At 42.8% G+C, this 24,899-nt stretch overlaps 1 protein-coding gene across 2 annotated transcripts in view; it reads right to left on the bottom strand.

Annotated features, from left to right (window-relative positions):
• Positions 1–9,212: 9,212 nt before the first annotated feature.
• Positions 9,213–24,899, bottom strand: part of NMU (neuromedin U) — a 385,326-nt gene continuing 369,639 nt past the window's right edge. For both annotated transcript variants that reach the window (XM_069234551.1, XM_069234560.1), the window contains one exon: positions 9,213–9,579. The gene's annotated coding sequence lies outside the window, so the exon portion shown is untranslated. The remainder of the gene's footprint in view (positions 9,580–24,899) is intronic.

Genomic DNA, 24,899 nt, shown 5'->3' with positions numbered 1-24,899 from the left:
GAGCAATCATTGTTTCCCATTGGGGTTATTCTTTGTGCTGTGCGCTCTTTGAAAGCCAGGTAGAGCTCAGCCGTATGTTCTTTGGTTGGTAAAACAAGGCATGCTGATTAGCTCGTTATGGCTGCCTAGACCATATTTGTCTGGTGCTACCGAAGGACAAGTGTGACCCTCCCTATGCCTCAGCGAATATTGTGAGACTTTTTGCATTGATAATTGTTATGATGAAGATTACTCCTTTAATCGGTATCCTTTATTCACATCTCTACTGCTCCATCTTTACGCCACCAGACTCCTCAGACCTCCATTCCACACTCAACATTATAAGTCCAGCTCCTGAACAACTGATGCAATGTACTAACACACTAAGGGTAAAAGGGAGTAGGACATACTAATTTTACTTTCTATACATTACAACACATCTTCCCACCTAATAAACAGTTTATTACAAATTTGATGTACCTTTATATCACCAAAATAAACAATGGAATATGTTCCTAAAATATCAATATGTATAACTTAATCCATGAGCTGAACAATAGTTCATCATACACTCATATGAAATTTACATGTTCATTTCTTAGTCCTCTTGCCAAACAGGAGCATGGATTTGTCTACCAGTTGTTCTTCTTGAATAGGCTCCTCCTTTTCTTTGACTTGAGGTGTTCTCAATTCCACAATGAGTTTCAAAGGTATTTTTCGCATTGGGGCCAGATGATAGTATCTCTTTGACAAGCCTATCCATGCTCCAGCATTGGCCATTATCCATGACAACCACATTATGTTTGATATTGGCAATATGCATGGGTTCAAAATATTTCGAACCTGTTCCCGTCTTCCCAACTGTATTTTTAACAGACACCCAATCACCCACTTTCCATAGTTGATGTTTTGTGCCATGTTTAATGTCATAATACCTTTTATATTTATATTGGTGTAGAGTTATTTTGTTTTTTGTTGAGGAGACATTGTGCACAACTTTGTCCCCTCTTTCCAACCATGAAGGATATAATTTAGTGTTGAGTTTCCTGCCTTTTAATGCTAAGAATGGAGATATATTAGTAATGGAATTAGGTGTAGTTTGATAAGCCCACAGCATCTCTTGGATAGCATTTTCCACATCTAAGGCATATATTTATACTCTGTTTGTGCCGGATCAATGTAGTTTCTTTTTATGCTAATCCGGCGCAAACCTCACTCCGTATTTATACTTTGGCGCTAGACCCGTCTAGTGCCAAAGTTTTGGAGTTTGTGACGGTTTTTGCTTGCAGAAAACTACCTTGCATCAATGAGATGCAAGGTAGGTGTTCCCAGGCAAAAACCTACGCTTTGGCCCTAGCGCCATATTTATCCTCCCGTGCTGAATTCACACAGGGGAGGAGGGCCTTAAATGCCTGGGTCTGGGCAGGTGTTAGGGAACCTGTGGGTCTTTTCCATGGTCAGAGACCATGGAAACCGCCCAAAGGTGCCCTTCCCTGCTGCCAGGGACAACCCACCCGCACCCACACCTGGAGGACACCTAAGGATGGGGGGACCCATCCCAGGTAAATCCAGGTACGTATTTTTATTTTTTTTTCAAAGTGCCATGGGGGGCCTAACTTGCCCCCCCCCTACATGCCACTGTGCACAATGGCCATGCCCAGCGCACATAAGTCCCCTGGGCATAGCCATTGAGGCAGGGGGGCGCGACTCCTGTCTTTACTTAGACAGGAGTCATGTCCATGGGGGTTGTACATGGAAAAAAATTACGCTAATCAGGTTAGAGCCATTTTTTTTACTCTAAGCTGACTAGCACCATTCTTTCATGCACAACCTCCAGTTTTCCCTACGCCTCCCCCATCTGGTTAGCGTCAATAATTTTGGCTCTAACTGGGCCTTACCTCCGGCTAGTGTCACAGCATAAATATGACGCCCGGCTGGCGTCCAGGAATGGTGCTAGCCGGCTGTATACATTTTGACGCAAACCTGCGCTAAAACAGGTTTGCATCAAAAAGTATAAATATGGGCCTAAGTGATTTATGCTAGCCAGCTGGATACACTCCTTGACCATACAGGTAACCCTTTCAACTAGACCGTTTGCTTGTGGGCAATATAAGGCAGTTTTTGGTGAATAATGTTGAAATTTGTGTGAAATTCTGTCCTTACTGATGATGTTAACTGTACACCGTTATCTGTAACCATAGTAGCTGGTATACCCTCTGTTGAAAAAGTGTCTTTGAGAAATGTAATGAGTGACTCTGTTGTAATTTGGTGACCCATTCTCAGTGTGAGCAGTAATCAACTAATGTGAGCAGTAATCAACTAATACAAATGCAAAAAGTTTACCGCTCCTGACATTAATAGGTCTAATTATATCAAGAGCTATTTTATCCTGGATGGATACTGGTGAAATAGAGACCTTGTGGACTATTCTTGATTTGTCACTGTTTGCACATACTGAGCAATCCTTCACTTTTGCTTCTATCATGGAATCCAAAATTAGGGAACCAATACTGTTCCCTAATATGAGCCTTGGTCATGTTTCTGCCCAAATGATCCTCGTGGGCGAGGTCGCTGATTTTACTTCTTAGGTTTATTGAGGGTATGATTTTGTCATTCCTGCGTAAGAAGTTATTATTTTCGTTAATTTCGTATCTTACCTCCCAATAACCTTTGATGTGATCATCCACATGTCTTCTTGTGCGTGGCCAACCTTCTTTTGCATATGATTTATGCTTGGCCAGGGATTCATCCTGCTGATTGGCTGTATTCCATTCATCATTTGTAATACAAGAAGTACTAACTATCATGAGGGGATAGTCAGGTGTTTCATAATCCTCCTTTAGATCTAAAGGAACTCTAGATAAGAAATCAGCAGCAGTTGTTTTGTTGCCTGGGACATATTCTACTCTAAAAAAACTTTCCAGTCCCAGGTTCCATCTGGTGATCCTTGGCGTGCTGTTGTAAGACCCTTTTGTTGAGAACATGTAGTCCAGGGGTTTGTAGTCTGTGCAAATGTCAAAATGTATGCCCCATAGAAAGAATTTGAAGTGTTTAATAGCCCAAACACAAGCTAGTACTTCTGTTTCTACTACCGAGTAGTTAGATCCTGCTGTAATAAGGGCCCTAGAGGAGAAAGATACAATTCTTTCCTTACCCTCTATGATCTGAGATAGAGTTTTGCCTAATTCTTTTGTTGCTTGCATCTGTTGTAAGGGTAATTTTCCTATTGTGTTCATAATTTCATTGAAAATGTCCAGATAAAATGGCATGGTTTACTTTTTCGAAGAATATTTGATGGTTTTCATACCATTAATAGGGGATATGACTTTTTAATAAATCTCTTTGGTTGTACGTATGCGCTGAAAGTTATTAACATACTTAGCCATGAATTCAGCGAGTCCTAAAAATGACTTAAGTTCATCTTTATTTCTGGGTGCATTCAATTTTCTGACCGCCTTCAAATATCATAATTTCAGTTTAAACCCATCTATGAAAATGGTATGTCCTAAATATTTCACTGTACTCACTCTTTTTTAACATGAACCCTGCTTCCTTAAGTTTGTTTAGAATGTTTTTCCGTTTAATTTCATGTTCCTCAACTGTGGCTCAATATATTAGAATATCATCTTGGAAGCATTGGGGTCAATTACAACTTCGGCGGACAGGAAAGACCATCCTCCAAAGTCCTGATGGTCAGGTTGCTGCCAGTGCGTTCGCCTTCCCACAGGCACCATTAACAGTTTTCCACTGGGTCAGTGGGTGGAAACGGTGTTTCAGCCCGCTGGCCCAATGGGAAATGGCCTACAACATTGGCACCGGCTCATAATAGAGCCGGCGGCAATGCTGTAGTGCAGAGGGTGCACCTGTACCTGTTGCGATGTTCACTGTCTGGCTCTGCACTGCCCATGCCAAGTGCTACCGCCATGTAACCACTAGCGGGGAAGGGACTCGTAATGGATGCTGCGCTGCCCTGGCGGACTAGGACCGCCAGCACCGCCAGTCGCTCCTGTGGAGAAAATCTGGTGGTGCTGGCGGTTCAACCGTGGTGCTGCTGCCACGGTCATAATGTGGCTGTTGGACCGCCACATTGGCAGCGGTCTCATTACTACCGCAACCCTGGTGGTCTGAAGACCACCAGGGTCGTAATGACACCCATACTGTCATAGGTTCCCCGTTTAAAATGTGCTGCATACTTTTTTTAATACTGCAGCGGCAGACGCCAACCAGAAAGGCATCCTGTTAAACATGAATAAACCTATGGGAGTCATAAACACAATAAGCCATTTGGATTCAGGATGTAACCCTACCTGGTGATATGCATTGGACAGATTGAGAACTGAAAAACATACAGCTTCACCCATAGTGATCAACCCATTAGTGAATTCTAGGAAGAGGATGTCTTTCAATCCAAATGTTTTTATTTATAATCTAGTATGTTTACACATTTTCTGATGTCATTGCCTTTGGTTTGTTTTGTGATTACAATGGGGCTAGCCAATTTGAGCTTTCAAAGGGTTGCATTATTCCAATATATTCTAATCTAGAGTTCATTTTCAAGAGGTTGCCTCAATACATGTGGTATAGGTCTAGTTTTGTGTACAGTGGGACTAGAATTTGATTTCAATTTAATTTTATGTTGGAAGTTCTTCAATAACCCTAAAGTCTCATTGGAAACCTCTGGAAATTCCTTATTTATTCACATGAGCTGGGTTGATTCATCACCATCACCTGCTCTGGGATGTTGGGATCCAATGTAATTCCTAGTTCTTTCTGGTGCTGCTAACCCAATAAATTGGATCCTTCTTTTACCACATATACTTCTCCTACTGTGGACTTGTTTTTTAATGTTATGAGTGGAATGGGGTCTCTATTGTATCCTCTAGGCTTGATGGCAGGATTAAGTAAATTTATTAAATTCTTGTCAGCCATTTTTTCAAATTCTGAAACATTTATGAGGATGAAAGGAGAACAGAGGAGTCAGCATATAGTTTGATAGGATTATCATCAATGTAAATTATACATTCTAGAGATTGAATGGTATGGAGTTTCTCATTTTTTGCTTGTAAAATGATTTTCATAACTTCTTGAGGGTTCTCATCTATGTTGTTTGTCATCAAAATGTTTATAATTTCTGGAAAGATTCCTATATACCCTTGCGAAGTGACCTTTTTTATTGCACTTCCTACATGTGGCTGTTCTGGCTTGGCATGAAGTTGAATTTGCAAGATGATTGTTGCTCCCACAATTATAGCACTTTAAATTGAAATGTGTACTATTTGTTTAAATTTGTGTTTTTGGTGTAATTTGTCATTATTCTTTATTTTGTAAACTTCCACATCTGATTTGTCTTCTCTAACCTCAGATTCTTGTTCAGATGAGGGTTGGGATCTGATTTCTTTTACACAAACTGCTATATGTTCAATTGATTTGGCTATTTTTATAGACTGTTATAAACCTGGTTGCTTGTGTACCAATTTTTCTTGTATTTTTGTATTATTAGTACATCATACTAATTGGTCACAAATGAAGGAAACATTGAGATCCCCAAAGTTACACAATGTGCTCAATCCTCTTGAAGCAGCTATGTAATTTGTTACACCTTCTTATTTACCCTGAGTGTGACGCAAGAAATTGTGGCGTTCTAATACAATATTGATTCTGTCTCCAAATTACTTTTCCCATGCAATATATGTGATTTTATACTCGTCATATTCACCTTCAAGTAATTCTGGTTCGGGTAAGGATTCATACATTTTCCTTCCTTGTGTACCCAAGTTATGTATTAATATGTGTTGCTTCCTTACAGGGCTAGATTTGTCACCCCCTATAGCTACTAAGTAGGACTCAAATATTTTCACCCATTCCTTCCATGGAATGTTTGGCCCCCCAATTTCATTTAAAAATGGATCAGGTTGAGACGTTCCTGCAGCAGACATCATGAGTCCATTAATACTACAATACTATTTTAAGATTTGCACAATTTTGATAATAAAATACATATAATATCTGAAAACGTTTCTCTACATGTAGCTAAAATAGGTAAATAACTTGATTCTATTTTGCTAACAAGATAATATGGTTACTAGTAAGCAAAACAGCTCAAATATTTAGTTGTATAATGTACTCTAATCCTCAGGAATGAAAATGACATTTGTATTTATATTTAAAAAGTTAAAATGGTAACTTAATTAAATACTAATGATAATTTCAATAGATTAATTAGAAAATGATCCACATGTAATCACCCCTGTTATGGATATGACACTGCATCTAGTTGGACGAGTCAGTACTAAATAAAATTATATGGCAATAGAAGTTTGTGCAATATGATAAAATAAAATATATCACATTAATAACTATTATAATATGGAGGTGTGTGCATCACCGTTGGAAAGTAATGTGCTTTAGTCTGTGCACTGATTTTCAAATTGAAGGTGTTGAAAGGTGATGCGTTATAGCCTGTGCGCTAAGCTTCAAATTGAAGGGGTTGATTTTGCAGTACCACAGGTCCTTTCTGACACTCCAAATTAAAAGACTCCTCATTATGGTCGTGAGATTTCTGTGTTAACACAATAAAACATACTCTAATCTTCCATTTTGTTTCCCTCAGGGATAAAGCGGAAGGGGGTGGGTTCCTAGATCCTCCTATTTATCTTGCAAATGCAGCAAAATACTTAGGCCCTCATTCCGACATTGGCCGGCGGCGGTCGCCGCCGGCCTGTCGGGGGCCGCCAGAATACCGTTCCGCGGTCGAAAGACCGCGGCGGTGATTCTGACTTTCCCGCTGGGCTGGCGGGCGGCCGCCTTCAGGCCGCCCGCCAGCCCAGCGGGAAAGAGGCTTCCACGATGAAGCCGGCTCGGAATCGAGCCGGCGGAGTGGAAGCTGTGCGACGGGTGCAGTTGCACCCGTCGCGTATTTCACTGTCTGCAAAGCAGACAGTGAAATACATTTAGGGGCCCTCTTACGGGGGCCCCTGCAGTGCCCATGCCAGTGGCATGGGCACTGCAGGGGCCCCCAGGGGCCCCGCGACCCCCCCTACCGCCATCTGGTTCCCGGCGGGAGAACTGCCGGGAACTGGATGGCGGTAGGGGGGGTCGGAATCCCCTCGGCGGCGCAGCTAGCTGCGCCGCCTTGGAGGATTCCTATGGGCGGCGGTACACTGGCGGGAGACCGCCAGTGTTGCCGGTCCGACCGCGGCTTTACCGCCGCGGTCGGAATGCCCATTGGAGCACCGCCGGCCTGTCGGCGGTGCTCCCGCGGTCCTCCACCCTGGCGGTTTGAAACCGCCAGGGTCGGAATGAGGGCCTAAATGTGCAAAGTTGACAGGCCCCACAATTTGACTGTGCCTGTTAGCGTGAAACTACGAACTTGGAGAAAGATCTCTGTCAGGAAGCAGATGAACGAAGAGTTTACCCGTCGTCTGCAATGGGAGCTGTACAGTCTCGATGTCACAGGATAGCTGTGCCTATCAGCGAGAGGATCTGCAGGGCAGAAACGAGTGCTTTTTAGCACGGATCTGGCAGGTAATTCATGTACAGAGGTATCTTTTACTTTTATTCCTAACAAACTTTATATTGTGACAGATATGCTGCCAGCTAGAAATGAAGTTTCTTACAAAAAAAAGGTTTACAGTTGAAGTTGTACGGAACTTGGTGCCTGTCTGATTTCTTTAAAGTCAGAAGTGATAATTGTTAACTGTTTGCAACCTGAAATAATTTACTGTGCTAATAATGTCAGCGAAAGTATGGAAGAAAACAACTTTTTGACTGTCGTGTTCGCAGCAGTTTTCCAGAGCCCACCTGTTAGTGTTCCCACAACCGCCTGGGAAAGAAGGGAAAACAAAATGGAAGAGAGCCAGGGTATCGATGGAGCACCAAACAGAAATGGAAGTACAGGGGCAAGTAAACAGCAGCGGTTCCTCCGTGTGAGCGGCGCAGCCTTCCCCTCCCACACTGCTGCAAAAAGAGTGAAAATAAAATGGTAATAACAATTCTGTTACCTTTTTATTTTGTACTAGCTGCTTAACAGAGTGTTGGGGCCGAGCCAGTGCATCACTGCCTATTGATTGACAGCAATGAGGATGTCCCCTTTGTTTGAAGTGCACATGTAGGTTTGGGTTGCTACCTTGTTACGGCCAAACTAACATGCGCAATTCAAACGTCTCAACCCAGCTGTCTGAAACAGCTGGATTGGAGAGCAGGCACAAGGCTTCAGTGCCTTTAGGAGCACTGGACCAGCCTTCTCCAGCCAATCCAGATGATTCACTCATGCTGCTTAACAGCATGAAAGCAGTGTCTGGATTGGAAAAGGTAGTTAGCTTTATGACGTCACCTTGCGCTTGGAGGAGTCTGGAGTCTGGGACTGGAAAGCATCAAGAACGTGCTGTAATAGGAGGTAAGTGAGTGTTCAGTTTTCTTTTTTTTATAGTTTAGTGTAATGTGTTTTGTGATTTGTATAATGTATGTAAGGTATGTAATGTAATGTAATGTATGTAAATGTATGGAGTGCCCCACCTGTAATACCACCAACCGCCACTGCAAGCAAACAGCTTGTTTTACAACCAGCTGAGAATGAGAAGGACAATTGACCTAATCTCTCTAAACTTGGCAGAAGCATTTGTGATGAGATGTGAATCTCTGTATCTCTCTGTATATTGGCCTTAAATCAGTGTCACAACAGTGCCAACAACAACATGAGAAAAGGCTAAAAATGTACACCTTTAAGCTCTTGAAAGTGTATTCTAATTATGTATGACATAAGAAAATAGCATGTTTAATTAAGTCTTTTAATGTTTGGAAGCACTTCTGAGATCTTCCAATGAGGGTTCATAAATCCTTATTACATTTAAAAAAAAAATGATAATTGAAAATCTATTCTCGGGCCAAACAGAAATCGGGAGAGCTGGCATCAAATCTCAGAACTCACAACAGCATGGTAACCTCCCGCTCCTCATCTGTACCTGGTCCATGAAGAAATTCTGCAATTGAATATCTGTAAATAAATTCTTGGTTAAGAGGAATCCGTCTGAGTTTGGGGATCAGTCAACCAACAGTTGCGTTGACGAATGTTGTGCCAGTCATTAAAAAGCTTAGAAAAGTGTAGGTATAGTGAAATGGGGTAGCAGTAAGAAAGATAAAAACGAGGAAGCAATAAAGAAGCTTCCATCTAGCAAACACTTAATGGTAAAAGAAAAAATAAACTCGCAACACTCAAGTATCTTAAAGGCGTCAGATGTCTCATTAAAAACAACCCTTTGCCAGTTACTTTATTTACAGCAGCAAGTACATATTTCTAGCAATATTGTCAGAACGGAGAAAGAATGCATGCATGGATATTATATGTTACTCTGTCATTTACAGTTCCATTAAAACACAAAAAAAGTAAATATTAGAGCACTGGGAAACAAATATTTGTTATGCATTAAATGTATCCAAGAAGGTAAACCCTTTTAGATCTAACCAAAAATAATTTAAGAACATTTACATTCTATAGTGAATTGTTAAGAATTGTACAGATTGGTGAGAAACATTTCTGAAGAAATTGTGTTTGTTCATTCTGCATTCCCACAGCGCTTTTAGGTCCAGAGAAGCAAAAGAATCCTGAAAAATAAAATGGCCAAACATATAGTGAGAAAGGGATGTAATGTTTTTTGTTAAGTTATTAAGATTTAATAAGTCGTCGTAACCTTACAGAACTCAGGAAGTGGGAAAGAGTTTTAGCTACTAGATATAAACAATTTGCAGTACTTCGCTTTTGTTGAGGGATATACCAAATAAACCATTCACATTCTAGCCATAAATATAAAATATACAAGCAAAAAAATGTAAAGTGAGTAAAGATGCAATATTAGATACTTAAATTGTGTTTTGGCAGTGTGAAGTGGAGCGCTGCAAGTTGGGCCACAGATACTGCAGAAACATGCGATATGGTTCACAATCATTTGCAAAACTCTTCAGTGCTTGGCACATAATGCTCCAACTAGCCGAGTGCCTTAAGTCACCTAGATACAACAGATTATCCCTCTGAACAGAAAATATTGCAGGTGCGCCTGCAAGGCTGGGAGCTATGGGAATGTCTGCCACTTATCCTTTGCCTTGAAAAAGGCTTTGGGATGGGCAGAAAACAATGGCGACTAGTGAACTTTGAGTGTGGAGGTGTGGAAATACAGCATTAGGGTATGCAAGGGAACATAGTAAATGAAAGTAACACGTTTCCTCCCAAAAAGTAGCTCCTTTTGAAGAGAGGGTTGAGAGGCGATTTGAGTTCCGAAATGAGGAAGGTGTTGGGGGAGGGTGGTGCCTGAGACTTTGTTTAAAGACAAAATGATGCATTTTCTATAACATCTGAATGGACATTCATGAATTATTTAAAATAATCATTAGTTTGCCCTACAAGTCCAATCCTCCCCAGAGGTGTTGGTTGCTATAACTGGAAACAAGCATTGGTAAAGCTGAGTGTTAGAAACTGGGTTACTCGTTGATAATGGTGTGAACCCTGGTGAAGCAGCAACCACAATTCTAGCCAGAGTAAGGCACAATCAATCCCCAAATTAACGTATGCTCAACACCTGGGTAGCTTGGCACAGAGCAGCTAGGCTTAGCTTAGAAGCAACATGTAAAGTATTTGTTCAACACTTTGTACAGTAAAACAGTGAAAACTCCACACAAAATAGATCCCACACCAGGTTAGAGAAATAGAGATTAATTTAATGAACAAAATAGGAACATAAAGAAAGAAATCCAATCCGTAGAACCAGAGTTAGGATTTTTTTAAAGAACAAACTGCAACATGGCCCCTGAAAGCATAAAGCGTCAACTGTGGCTATCTGGTCACACTAGACGGATTCAAAGTCCAAAGTTGAAGCCAACGGCAATGGATTGTGTTTTGGATACACTCCCAGATTAGTCCTGCTGAAGGTTTACCTTCTCAAGTTTTGTGCCAAGAGTCCCGTGCTCGTTAAAGAAAGTCGCAGCGGGCAAGGAAAGCGTTACTGGTGCCGGTTGTCATGGCACGATGAGCAGGCCAGTCCTCACAGATAGGGGGGCCGGTACTTTGCATTGGCGGTCCTCAGCAGGTGATTGATGCTTGCTGGGTGAAAAGACAGGCCTTCAGCAACTCACACTGATTTTCAGTGCAAGCGATATGGTTCCGGTGTGAATGGGCCATTCGTGGGCGTGAAGATCCCAAACATTTGAATTTAAGAGCTCACGAGCCACACCAATGGTCCAGGACCTGAGAGGCACCTCTTGGGGGTCAGGAACTCTCTGAAGACGGGTTCAAGATCTCTTGGGGAACCTGGTATGTCCCTGAGGCTCAGATCATCAAGCCAACAGACTAGCACTTTGAGTCACTCTGGGGTTTTGGGTTCAAGACAGGTTCCAGGTTTTGTTCTTTCTCTCCATGCAAAAGGGCAACAGTCAGCAGGTCTGCACAGCAAGGAGGCAGCTTCTTCAGACTAGCAGTCCTTTCAGCAGCACAGCAGTCCCTCTGCCTGCCAGAGTAGCCACAGGTCCAGAAGTATACTGAATTGGTGGTGCCTGAATTCCTTTTTAAACACCGGTGCTCTTGTTCTGGAAGGTGGGAGAAGCTTCTACACTGTGGCTTTGAAGTGAATAAAAATTCCCTGCCTCCCTGCTCTGGCTCCAAGCTGACTGAAGTGACAATGCAGGGTCGTTAGGCCCTCCGTGTGGAGACAGGACACAGCCTATTCATGTGCAAGTGAGGATTGCCCCACTCTTCTCTCCCATCCTTCCAGTGATGGCCCATCCAGTCACACCTAACCTCCCATTGTGTGTGGCTGTCTAGAAGGAAAACACAAAGCTCAACTTCCAACTACACTCTGTCATGTGACTGGATTCAGGCTGCAGGCACCAAAAGATAAGGCAACAAAATGCCAACTTTCTAAAAGTGGCATTTTCAGAAATACAATTTTAAATCCGACTTCACCATAAATTAGGATGTTAAATTATGATTCAAGAGACATCTAACTTTAAGGGGTTATCTCTTCCCATTTGGAAATTACACTGATAAAATATAATACAGTAACTCCAATGTTATCCTATGGGAAAGAAGGGCCTTGGAGTAGTGAAATTAGTGAAAACAAATGTAGGAGCTTTTCACTACCAGGACATGTAAAACTTAAGAGTACATGTCTTAAACAAATATATTGCACTCTGCCTTCTGGGCTGTCCAGGGCCTACCCTAGGGGTGAAATATGTATAAAAAGGGAAGGTTTTGGCCTAGCAAAAGGTTTATTTTGTCAGGTCGACGTGGCAGTTTAAACGGCACACACACAGTCTGCAATGGCAGGCCGGAGACATGTTTAAAGGGCTATATAAGTGGGTGGCACAATCAGTGCTGATGTCCCACTAGTAGCACTTAATTTACAGGCAGTGGGAATATGTAGTGACACTTTACTAGGGACTTATAAGTAAATTAAATATATCTAATGGGTATAAGCCAATTCTACCATGTTTTAAGGAGAGAGCACAAGCGCTTTAGTACTGGTTAGCACTGGTAAAGTGCACAGAGTCCTAAGTCCAAATTAAGCAAAAATAGGAGAAGAAAGGCAAAACTTTGGGAATGACTCTGCAAAAAGGGCCAGGTCTACCACAAAGCTATTGCCTTTTCCAATGCTTATTTACAAAGGCATGCAAAAGCCTCTCTAAATAATGCCTCTCTAAAGGCATACCTCTCTAAATAATGTTTGGCCAACAAACAGCTAAAGCTGTTAGTAGCTGTGACCTAAAAAGAAGCCAGATGATCTATTTCTTCAGTAAAATGTTCAAATGAATGCACATGTCCTGCAATCTTTGATTGGGTTACCGATTTACTCCATTTCAAGATGGCTACCATGCATTGTGACAAATGCGCATGCAGGCATCATGAGTCACATGTGCGAATGGGTCATCATGCAGCTGCCCTTTCATTTAAGCTTTCTTCAGTGCTTAATTTAAGCCGGTGATTGCTGGTGGGGGTGCCACCAGCACTTATTTTTGAGGTCCAGTACTTATTTTCCCACATCAAATATTTACCAAGAGCAAGAAATGGAAAACACAGAAATCAGAGACAGAGGAAGAGAAAAGTGGAAAAACCGCCACAAAGAGTAACCTACAAGAACGACATAAAGGGCCAGGGAGTATCTGGTAGTAGATTAAAGAAGCATGATGTGGATAAGGGCCTTGGGATTCGACAAATGATGTATTTATTCAGCAAAGTTTCCAAATAAAAAACATATTTTACTGCACTTTTGAAGGCTCTTTAAAAACAGAGACCATAATCATATTCCAGAGTTCTCTTTTCCTCAGTGTGCCAACCTGACACGAGCGCTGGTCAAAAAGTCAAGGTCTGCTCAATGTACTAGTAGTGTTGCACAGACAGGCATGGGATGCTTATTGTGCGTGGCTTGCTGGCCACACCGTGAACAGAACCACCTATGGTTAATTTAAGTGCAGATATTCTCGGAGGGTGTGAGAGCAATTAATATTTCATGGTCATTCATTTTTTAAGTGTCTTTTGAGACTGCCTATAGAACTACCACGTGTTGACCAAATGTCATGGTGGCTGCACAGGAAAAGATGTATGTATGCATCAATCATTTTATCAGAATATTATTGTTACAGTAGTAAGAGAAAATGACTCCACAGTGGCAATTATTGCATCAAATGAGTTAATGACTTTTATAAAGTACATTTATGAACTATATTTCACTATGGGCCACTCTGTTTTCTATTGCACAATGAATGCAATGAAAGCCAAACGTGAAGCAGACGCTCTGACGATGCCTTCTAATCCTACTTTTATTTTTACACAAAAAATCAATAAAAAGGTAAAAAATACACAGGTGGCACCAGAAGTTGTCACACTGTATGACTGGAATTAAGGTACCCTCTTCCCAAATCTTTCTTTTGATTTTAGAAGTAGCTTCAGTTATGTAAAATGGCTCGAGGGTACATTTTATTTCAGATGTGCTTCTTTTGAAGTCAAGCGTTTCCTTGTAGCTTTCTTTGCCTGCAGATAATATATGTAATGGTCGACAATGTACATGGTGTGGACAGTTTTTGCTAATGCTTTGTTACTGCAGAGGTGGCACTGCACAAAAACCATATGAGAACAAACACTAGGTTACACAAGTTAAAAAAAAAGTTATGGTGGCGGATGTCTGCTGCAGAGACGCAGGGTGGGGTTTAACTCATTAACATACCCATGGCACCCATGTCTTCCGACACCCCCAACAGTCTGCAAGAGCATCCTAGAAACCTTTAATGCTTTAAAAAAAAAACTGCAGCAACACTTTACCAAATTTAAATTACACATGCATGCATATTCAGTTACAGTGCATATATTTGTAAAACATTCGTAATGTATGTGAACATACAGTCGTACATATACACAAGAACGTACACAAACACCCAGAACCAAACCCCTACCGTGACCATAAGGAGAGTCATGGAAGAGAGGGACAGGGCAAATAACAGTAAATGTTGAACCCAATGTACTTTTTTCCACGTCACATAGGTTTTCACACTTGGGCCCATATTTATTCTTTTTTAGTGCTGCATTTGCGCTACTTTTTGACGCAAAAACTGTGCAAACTTACAAAATACAATTGTATTTTGTAATTTTGCGACAATTTGCGTTAAAAAGCGGCGCAAATGCAGCGATAAAAAAGTATAAATATGGGCCTTGGTTCTTTGTTGGCATCGACATATGTAATGGCTTGTCGTCAATAATTGACAGTAATCTTGATACCAGATAGGATTTCAACATTTTAGCAGATCATCAAATCTCTAGTGAAAGGAAGACAGCCAAGGTAGAGAATGGTAAGGTGATCCGTTGGAAAGAGGTCAGAGTGATGACGTAAAGACAGTCAGAAGCCTTAAGAGGATTATTTTGTTTAACGTTCCGAATGAAATGAAGAAAAAAAAATGTATGGAGAAGGGCAGTGGACTAGGAGAGAAAGTAAGCAAGAAAAATAAAAACAGAGGAAAAGAAAAAGAAAGCAAGAGAGCAGAGAGAAATCTTACAGGGGTCGGCACTCTGCAGATTCGACTGCGTGCTTTGGTATACTAATATACCATTCCTCATGTGTCATATGCAATGTCACAGACTGTATTTGGATGGTAGAGGCATGATCCTGAGCAGGAATCCAACCAATGGACCACCAGAAATTTGTGGATTGGGTGCCAGAGCTGCTAACGTTGGAGCTGGGGAACCAGGTTCGAGTCTCAGCGTCTGCTCAACATACTGTGATTCTGGGGAAAACACATAATCTCACAGTGCCTACAAAAAATGGATGTGTCCTTGTGTAATTGAACTGGTTCTCATATAAAGTGCAGAGTTGGGTTGGGTTTGCGCTATATAAAACCGAATAAAAATATGGCAAGGTCTGTACCCTTCTCTGGCGGGCAGATCAAGCCTCAGCTCTCCAGTCAGCTGTCCCAGGGAAAGAAAATCCCCCTGGACCCCAGAGATCCTTGGCGATTGTTCATTTTTTTCAGTCACGGCCACACCAAGGATCATTACTTGGAAGAGACACCTTTGGAAAGAGGAGAGCTGCTGCTCTACTGGTGTCCCCAAATGGATTCCTGCTCAGGGATAATGGCTTGGCTGTGATCCCTGGTGTAAGAATCCAAACACTGGTCCACCAAAGACGCAACACTCTTAACATATAATGCCTACCAGTATGATTGACCTATGACTCTTATAACATCTCATTGCATCAGAGCTGTGCCTCTAACACAGTATAGTTTTGATTATATGAACAATGCACTGCACCAGAGGACTCAGAGGAGCACTCCCACCATTACTGTCCTGGAAGGAATCCTGAGTTCGACAGGCAGCTTTGCTGATGCTGATATTCTACTCTACTGTAGCTCCCTGTCTCAGCTTTGCAGATATGGGTGTCTCAGGCTATCCAACTAGATGGGACAGAGGCATAGGGTACACCCACCATGCTCTCAGAGTTTAGATAGTGATAGGTAGGGAGAGATAGCTCTAAGATCACCATGGTTGGACTGTTTATTCTTTTCACTATGTTAGCAATGATGGTTACAATGCTTTGTTTCATCTGCCTAGTAATGACAGCTCATTCTCTTAATGCAAGAATACAATTCTTTCAAAAAATGTTTGAAACCCTTTTTTTGTATCTTTCTTGTATTTAATCTGGGCATGCATGAGTAAAACAATGTAAGGGGTAAGACCTGATTCAATGACTTCCTTGGGACTAAGAAGGTCATGATTGTTGGAGTGTGGTTTTATAATCAAAATTAACATGAAAATGTTTGCGAATTAATGCAAAATGATGCCGCATAGAAAATGTATTAATGTGCTTTTACTAAACGTGTGCTGAAATGTGCCCACAGTGAGTGGCCATCAATGTATACGATGATCAATGAAACTGACTAATAATTAAATATTAATGTACTAATGTATGATTTTGTACTAGTATTAAGAGTTAAATGTTAAATTGTTGCGAATTAATCACTAGACCTTAGTTAGCATGAGTCGGGGCCTAGCTGCCCGGTTTCATATTAAATGTGTTTTTCTAACGTGCAGTGTGCTGACTTGCTGAAGGACATGAAGCTGTACTTTTCCAGAAGTTAGAGATGTGTGTGTAACCATAGTATATCTTCTCATGAGACTCGACTTCCTAAAGGAGACATTCTTGCCGAATGCAACAGAGCAATTCGCAACAGGTGCAAGGTCATTTAGACTAGGGAAAACAATGGGACTACTGACTTGAGTAACAAATGTCACTTATTCCTCACCTGACATTCTACCTGTTGGAGACGTCAATTACAGGAGCCAATAAACTACGTGAGAACTGTTATGGGGTGACAATCGTAATGAAACGACAAACCATTGGATGGAGATGATCGCCAAATCTTGCCCAATTGAAAAATAGGGGACTGTACCACAAGATCGATATAAAATTCTTTGTCACGAGGAGAAATCAGCTATTCCGATCCATTATATGCCATTACAAGCCATTGCGTGCCTTTGCTGTTGCCCAGCCACTTTGTTACTCTGCCCAAAGACTTTGCTGTTTGAACTTTGCAAACCATCCTCACTTACTTTGCCTTGCCCGATTCATACTTTTCCTCCTTATGAGGGAGGTATTCCCTTTTGCCCGGTCTTACTGAACTGTGCTGCGTTTCCTGGCTGATGGCGAATCAACTGATGTCCTGAGGACGAAGACTGGTTCTGTATGCTGACCCAATACGGAGGGTAACTATATGATGATGAAATTGTATTGTCTGTTTGCCTTTTGTTTCTAGGTACCAACTGCTTCTTTTGATAGAGACCATAGATAGATGTTTTCTAAATTGCCGTTGCTAAATTGTTTTGCATGAAGCCCAACATGCTAATGCTGATTCGAGGTTAATTAAGGAGTTCACTAAACAGACGCAAACAGACAAATGACTGAATCTATGCTTTGTTGAATAATGCGCTAATGATACTCTGCTAGAATTAATCCATGTTGACATCGTGCTATTTTCTAATATTCATGATCTTTGCTTTGATTAAATCCTATTCGAGTTGTCATATTATGACAATGTTGATGTGTTTTCTGGTTTTGAGACTAAGAAACTTGCTAGTAGAATTTTAATCAATAGGGAATAAATATCATAAATCTTACAAAATTTTGTGTGGTTATTCATGGCTGAAAGGTCATGGTGGTTTCCGAGTCTTATTGATGCCATTGATTACTTTGATTGATTTGCTATTGTGAATAAAAATGAAGTTATTGATCTATTGATTGACATGTTGACTAGTTATCTCGTCTTAAGGAGACTTCAATCAGGGTCAAAAGATTCATCGGCCTAAAACGAGTCCCAGAGTGAATAAATTATCTAGATTGGGACGCGTTATCATGTTCGAGGTTGCTAACATCATCTTTTGCCATGGGAAGGTTTGAGGTTCAGGTGAGGCACTGTGAGATAGCTAGGAATTCGGTTGACAGTTCATGATGGTGTAGACGGATTCAGTCCTCTTGCCCTGAAGTTCTGCCACCCTAATACACAGTCCTACCTTTTTGTGGAACCGTATAATGCCACCTCCTCACAGTATAAATTTGGAGTTCACTCTGAAAAACACATGAGGAGAGAACTGCTTGTCTGCTCAGAAACTTGCACCAAAATCTCACTTCATTAATGACACTGATGACAACATTTGCTTATCAACACTGTTGATGCCTACACTGTCAATGACAATACTTTCCATGACACTTTTCACTGCACCTACTGTTTCACCAATAAAAATTCCAGCAAGTTTACCTTCACAAATTCTGGATTCTGAGCTGGAAGAGAATGTCAGCAAACTGAAATCATAGACTGCATACATTCTGATGCAATTGGATGTATGGCATGCCCCATATTTTGAATCATGGATAAGGAGGAACCATAAGATGAATGTAGTTCTCAATAAGATTTTATTCCTAACAGTTCACACTCCTATGTGCCTCCTAGAAACAATCTAGCAAAAGGTTTTAAAGTTGGTAGGATTTTTGTCTACACTGCACAAAATGATAGACAGTTTCAAGTCGTTGCTAGCACAGCATCTTACCAGGCAGCTTCCACAGTTTGTGTTACCCACTGTTCCCATCCTACTGCCTCCCACATCTCATCCTTTACAATCTGCACCTCCTTGTCTGCCTTCACCTCACCCCACCTCCCCCATCTCCAAGGTAACCATCTCCCAGGCTTATAAATAGACCTCTCACCCCACCTACTCCTGAGGACATGGATGACGAATATTCAGTTAACTTTATATAAGGAGGAAGGTGAACTTCTCTCAGGACACAATGGAGATAATAATGAAGGAGATGACTACATTGTATCCAAAGAGGATAACAACCTGTCCAATCCACCAGATTGCCAGATGATGTATCCCACTTTCATGGCTTGATGGAGAGGTCCACAAAAAAAAACTATTTGCCAATGACGTCTCTGGAGCAGCAATGCTTCCTTTTTGACATTAAGGAGATGCCAAGAAAAGCTGTAAAGTCCATACCTGTTCTAGATTTTGTTTATTTGGAAGGGCTAAAGCTAATGAAAAAACCTTCTACAGTTCCAGCAGTAACACTATGGCTGGAGAAAAAATATAGAGCCCCAGATTCAGCCCCAGCCTGTTTTACTGCCCATCCAAAACCAGACTATGGCCCTCATTATGAGTTTGGCTGGAGGCGGTGGCCACCCTTCTGCCAGTGCGGCCAAAACACTACCATCCATATTGCAAGTTTCCCACTGGGCCAGTCGATTAGGAAACAGGGCCTTAACATTGACGCTGGCTTGTAGTTGAGCCGGCGGCAATGTGGTGGTGTGGCGGGTAATTTGGGCAATGGAAAGCGTGACAGGGTTGTCCATTGGGGCCCCTCCACTGCCTATGCCAAGTGCAAGGCCAGTGCATGGGCCCCCAGTGGGCCCTAAATGCACCCTTTCCACCAGCCTTTGCATGGCGGTCCAACCACCATAAAAAGACTGGCGGATTGGAGAGTCGTAATCCCTAGGGCAGCGCTGCATGCAGCGCCACTCTGGCAGATTACGACCGCTAAGACCGCCAGGCTGCCGACTGTTGGCAACCTGGTGGTGTCGGCAGTTGGATCGTGGCAGTCTGACCACCACTGCGATTCTGGCAGTCCTAAGTCCGCCAGACTCGTAATAAGGGCCTATGTTTTTGCATAAACAGCTCAAGTCTAAAAAGCCAATCACACCATCTGCTCCTTCAGACACAGATAGTAGATATAAATAATTTGGGCTGCAAAATTAGTTTAAGGACAGTAAAAATCATTAAGGCTGCTATCACTTTAGCAATTTTAGGACATTATGATCAGCAAATGCCGCATGACTTTGCATCATTGCTTGAACTCATCTGAGAAGGTAAAAAAGAGGCAGCTAAAGCAATCTTAAAAGAAGGAGAGTTTACATCAACAGCCATTTTTGATGGCGCTATCACCATTTCAAATGAATGCTTTTACCAGCTTGCAAGGGCAGCTGTTTTGAGAAGTCAAGGCTGACAGAGATCCACAGCTTTTCATCCTTAGGTCTTATCTAAAATCCTTGTCATACCTTTTGATGGTGTCATCCTTTTTGGAAAGTATGTGGCTGAAGCCTTCCAAAGGCTTAAGACGTTAGGAGTTCGCAAACCTGATGACTTGGGGCCATATTTATACTTTTTGACGCACAACTGCGCCAACGCAGTTGTACGTCAAAAAATTTAACGCCGGCTAACGCCATTCCAAAGCGCCATGCGGGCGCCTTATTTATTGAATGACGTTAGCCGGCGCAGCTGACTGGTGTGTGTCAAAAAAAATGACCCACACCAGGCAGCGCCGGCGTAGGGGAAAATGGAGCATGGGCGTCAAAAAATGGGGCAAGTCAGGTCTGAGGCAAAATATTGGCCTCAACCCGATTTGCGCCATTTTCTTTGACTCCCAACCCCCATTGAAATGACTCCTGTCTTAGCACAGACAGGAGTCATGCCCCCTTGCCCAATGGCCATGCCCAGGGGACTTATGTCCCCTGGGCATGGCCATTGGGCATAGTGGCATGTGGGGGGGCACAAATCAGGCCCCCCTATGCCACAAAAAAAAAAAAAATACTTACCTGAACTTACATTAAGTTCCCTGGGATGGGTCCCTCCATCCTTGGGCGTCCTCCTGGGGTGGTCAAGGGAGGCAGGGGGTGTCCCTGGGGGCATGGGAGGGCACCTCTGGGCTCCTTCCGAGCCCACAGGTCCCTTAACGCCTGCCCTGACCAGGCGTTAAAAAATGACGCAAAATCGGCTGGACGTCATTTTTTAAGGCCCGCCCACCACTGTGCGTCATTTTTGCACAGGAGTTTAAATAAGGCGCATATGCCTTGGAGTCATTTTTTAGAAGGGAACGCCTACCTTGCATATCATTAACGCAAGGTAGGTGTCCACGGTAAAAAATGACGCAAACTCCAAGATCTTTGGCGCTAGACGGGTCTAACGCCAAAGTATAAATATGGAGTTAGCTTTGCGTCGGATTTGCGTTAAAAAAAACGACGCAAATCCGGCGCAAACAGAGTATAAATATGCCCCTTTGGTTTGTCCACTTTACATGGCCTACACAGATCCCAAGTCTACAAGGGAAGATTTAATCAATATGGAGGTTAGGGTCGACCATACTACTCCCAATACTACACCCAGATCAGAACAGATTCATGCTGCATTGATCGACAATGCTTAATCTCTGCCGTCTTCACAATAATATGGTGGCTGCTAAGAACGTGTAACTCCCATTTGTAGTGGTGTCCTTGGATGATAACAAAACATTTAACAAAGTGGAGTGGCCCTCACTCTTCACACTGCTGGAAAAAATGGGCTTTGGACCCAAATTTAGACAATGCGTTGACTCCTCTATGGAGCCACAAGGCTCAGGTTAAAGTGAATGGAACTCTCTCTTAGGACTTCCCCATAGATTGAGGGACTAGGCAGGGGTGCCCCTTGTCGCCAATGCTGTTTGCCTTGGCTATAAAGGTGCTGGTGGAATGAATCCAGGTTGACGCACAAGCCTCGGGATGGAGATGGAAGAAAACGTGGGAGGAGAAGATATTAGTATATGCCAATGGTGTGCAAATAAACCTTTCAGAACTGGAGTTATCTCTGGCACAGGTGGTAGAAAGCTTCTGGATCTATGGGGATTATTAAGGATTAGGAATACATTGGGGGAACTCACTTCACCTGGGTACATGGGAGACCGGAGAAGTTCTTCCTATACGGCTTGAGGTGGTACAGGATTGATTCAGACACTTGAGTATTTGGATATCTGGGGATGGACTGACCCAATTTGAAGATAAGTTGGCTCCCCTCCTACATAGATGAGAGGTAGACACCTCCCTTTGGAGAATGCTCCCACTCTCACTGTTGGGAAGAGCAGCACTGTTTAAGAAGATTGCTCTTCCTAAAATTATATATATATATTAACTGTAGAACAGCCTGTATCAAATACAGAGACTTTTCCCACAAAATAGATAGTTGTGTGAGGCCCCTATTGTGGTTGAACAGACCACCATTGGTAGCACTGCCCAGCCCACAGAGTTCTACATATGATGGAGGACTAGCTCTCCCAGATGTTCACAAATATTATGAGGCTGCACAGGTTAGCAGGGTGAAAGAGTGAGCATATACGTCATTAGACGAACTAACCTAGCTCCATGACCAGGATGTCTTGGGAACCAAGGGGTATCTCCATGTTCTCTATGGTGGGACAATCAACCCCAATGCTCCAGAGGCAACTAAAATGGAATGAAGCGTTTGGAAGGCCCTCTAAAAGAAAATAGGCTGGAGCAAAGGCAAGTATATGTACTGTGTCGACCCTACCAGGGTTTCAAGGATGGGATTCTATTTGCCTATCCATCCTACAAGATGAATGGGATGCAAACGGGATGGTGCCCTTCACCCATCTGAGGGAGGAGTATGATATGGTGCCCTCACAGTTTTCTAAATATTACCAACTGTGGCATGCCCTACAGGAGTGAATTACATCAGATGAGGACACCATGGAGGAGTTCCCCTTTGAAAGAAGGCTCCTGGATGGTCATATGATGACCAAGATGATCTCCTTTACTTATAAAACACTTTTGAACAACACACAGGGAGAGTTCACACACTTGGAGGAGCAATGGCAGATAGATGTCGGGGATTGGAGGGTGATGAGTGGTAGGAAGCATTACAATTTCCCAGAGAAAGGTGGCCATACAGGCCAGATACCCCCTGATTCACTTCAAAATTCTCCAAAGGATGAAGTACACTAGGACTCTCCTACACAAAATAGGTAGAGTGTAAAATGATAAATGCCTGCACGCTTGTGGTCAGAGAGGGTCCTTTATACATACACTGTGGAATTGCCCCGAGATCAGTAGATTTTGGGAGGGAGTGACAACTCTGCTGGAAGCGGCAGTAAGGGCTCCAATTAAGCAGCAGGGTTCACTTATGCTGTTGGGGACATGGGGACCTCTGACCTCACCTGGTATCAAAAGACTTTGGGGAATATGGGATTTCTGATCCCCAAAATTCAAGATTGGGATCATGAGATGGACATTTCTTGTGGGGGGGAAAAATTATTTTATGAGGGACAAGGCTGCCCAAGGAAATATTATAGAGAGTGGGGAGGACGGGCCACGGGAGAATAGAGAAATGCACTGGTGAAGCCAGAGAAGGACCTCCAATAGATAGTAGGCATGGGTAAAACATTGGGAGTGGAACCTTAGACATGGGTATGGAACTGTCTTGCTCTGTGGCTCTAGAAGAAAATGGAATGTTATGGCACGCAGAGACATGTTTCCCGTCATGAAGGGGGTAAGGCCATTGAAAGGGGAGGACAACGGACATCACTGTATATTTTCATTTTGTGTTTAAGTGTTGTAAAAAAAAAAAAATTCTTTACCCTAAAAAAAAAAAACATTTGCAAGAAATTGGTTATTAATTGAGAGGGATGGAACCCACTCAAATAATAACACAGTCCTTGTCAGGGTAAACCACAAAAGCCACTAAATAAACTTGTGCCTAACCCTCCGGTAGCTTGGTAAAAAAAAAGTCAGGCTTAACTTAGTGGCAATGTGTAATGTATTTATGCAGCACTCAAACAGTAATAAAGTAAAAACACAGCCCCAAAACAACCCCTAACCAATTTAGAGCAATGGAGTAAATTGTAATACATAAAATGACACCAAAACAAGAAAAACCCAAACAGTAGAACCACAGATATGAGTTTTTAAAGTTGTAGGTGAAAATAGCACCAAAAAGCAGTCTGGTTGCTCTGGACCAGAGGAAAGTCACTAGTTCAGGCCAACTGCAATGGAGCACAGATTGGATACAGGGATCATGTTCGTTCAGCTGAAAACTTACCTTCTGAAGTCCATGCGAAGAGCTGATGTTCGCATTGGACAGACTGCAAGAAGGTTGTTGTCAGAGTGAGGAGCATGTCGCACACAGACGCATTTGTAGCATGAAAAGCTGATCGTTGCTAGAGCTTCGTGTTCGCAGTCATTACAGGCTGTCTCTGTCAGGAAGGAGTGCTGATCTTGCATTGGCAGCCATCATTGACGGTTGCTGTGGGTATGAAGACCAGGTCCTGCTGGAGCTTTGCATTGGTGGTAAATGTGGGTTGATTCTTGTGTAAAAGGTCACAAGTATCCCAAAACATCTGTATCTTCACCTTATCTTCAGGGGAAGTACACACTGGTGCCATCCAAGGGGCCAAGACATCGAGGACACTACTTGGGGATCAAGATTAACTCCAATAGAGGCCAGCAGTGGGGCTCAGGCAGGCCAAGTCGGAGATGGTCAGCAGGGCAGTTGCAGGGAGGCATCTGGAAGTTTGTTGTCCCTGTAGCTCAAACAGTAGGTCTGCACCTGACCCTTGAAGCCACTTCTGGAGAGTGTATGTTCAATGATAGCAGGTTCAATCAACCTTCTTCAGACAGCGGGGGAATCCTTCTTCGCAATCTTCCACAGGTCCAGGACTGTCTTCATGGGTGGTTTTGAAAGTGCCACCTTTATCCTCAGTACCAGTCTGTGGGTGGGGGTGTCTCCATTGTCTAAACTTCCCTTTTCCTTGGGTTGGCTCCAAAATGTCTAGGATAACAAATGGCAGGTAAACCAAGGTATCTGTTGCATTTGCCAGTGGAAGGACAGGTAACACTTAGAAGTCAGGAAGGTGGTGGGGAATCCTTGAGGTTACCCCTTTGAAGCTCAGGAAGGCTGAATCGAACCCCCAGGAGAACCTGTTCTGGAGAATAACACCCCAACCTCACACAATGGCCTTTTGTCACTATGGCGGTCATTCTGACCGCGGCGGTCGCCGCCCGCCAAGCGGTTCCCGCTGAAAGACCGCTCCGCGGTCAAAAGACCGCAGCGGCCATCCCGGCTTTCCCGCTGGGCCGGCGGGCGA

This window comes from Pleurodeles waltl, chromosome 1_2 (genome assembly GCF_031143425.1).
Source record: "Pleurodeles waltl isolate 20211129_DDA chromosome 1_2, aPleWal1.hap1.20221129, whole genome shotgun sequence".
Classification (NCBI taxonomy): Eukaryota; Metazoa; Chordata; class Amphibia; order Caudata; family Salamandridae; genus Pleurodeles; species Pleurodeles waltl.
Note: the sequence above shows the minus strand (reverse complement) of the source record. Positions and strands in the feature narration are given on the sequence as shown.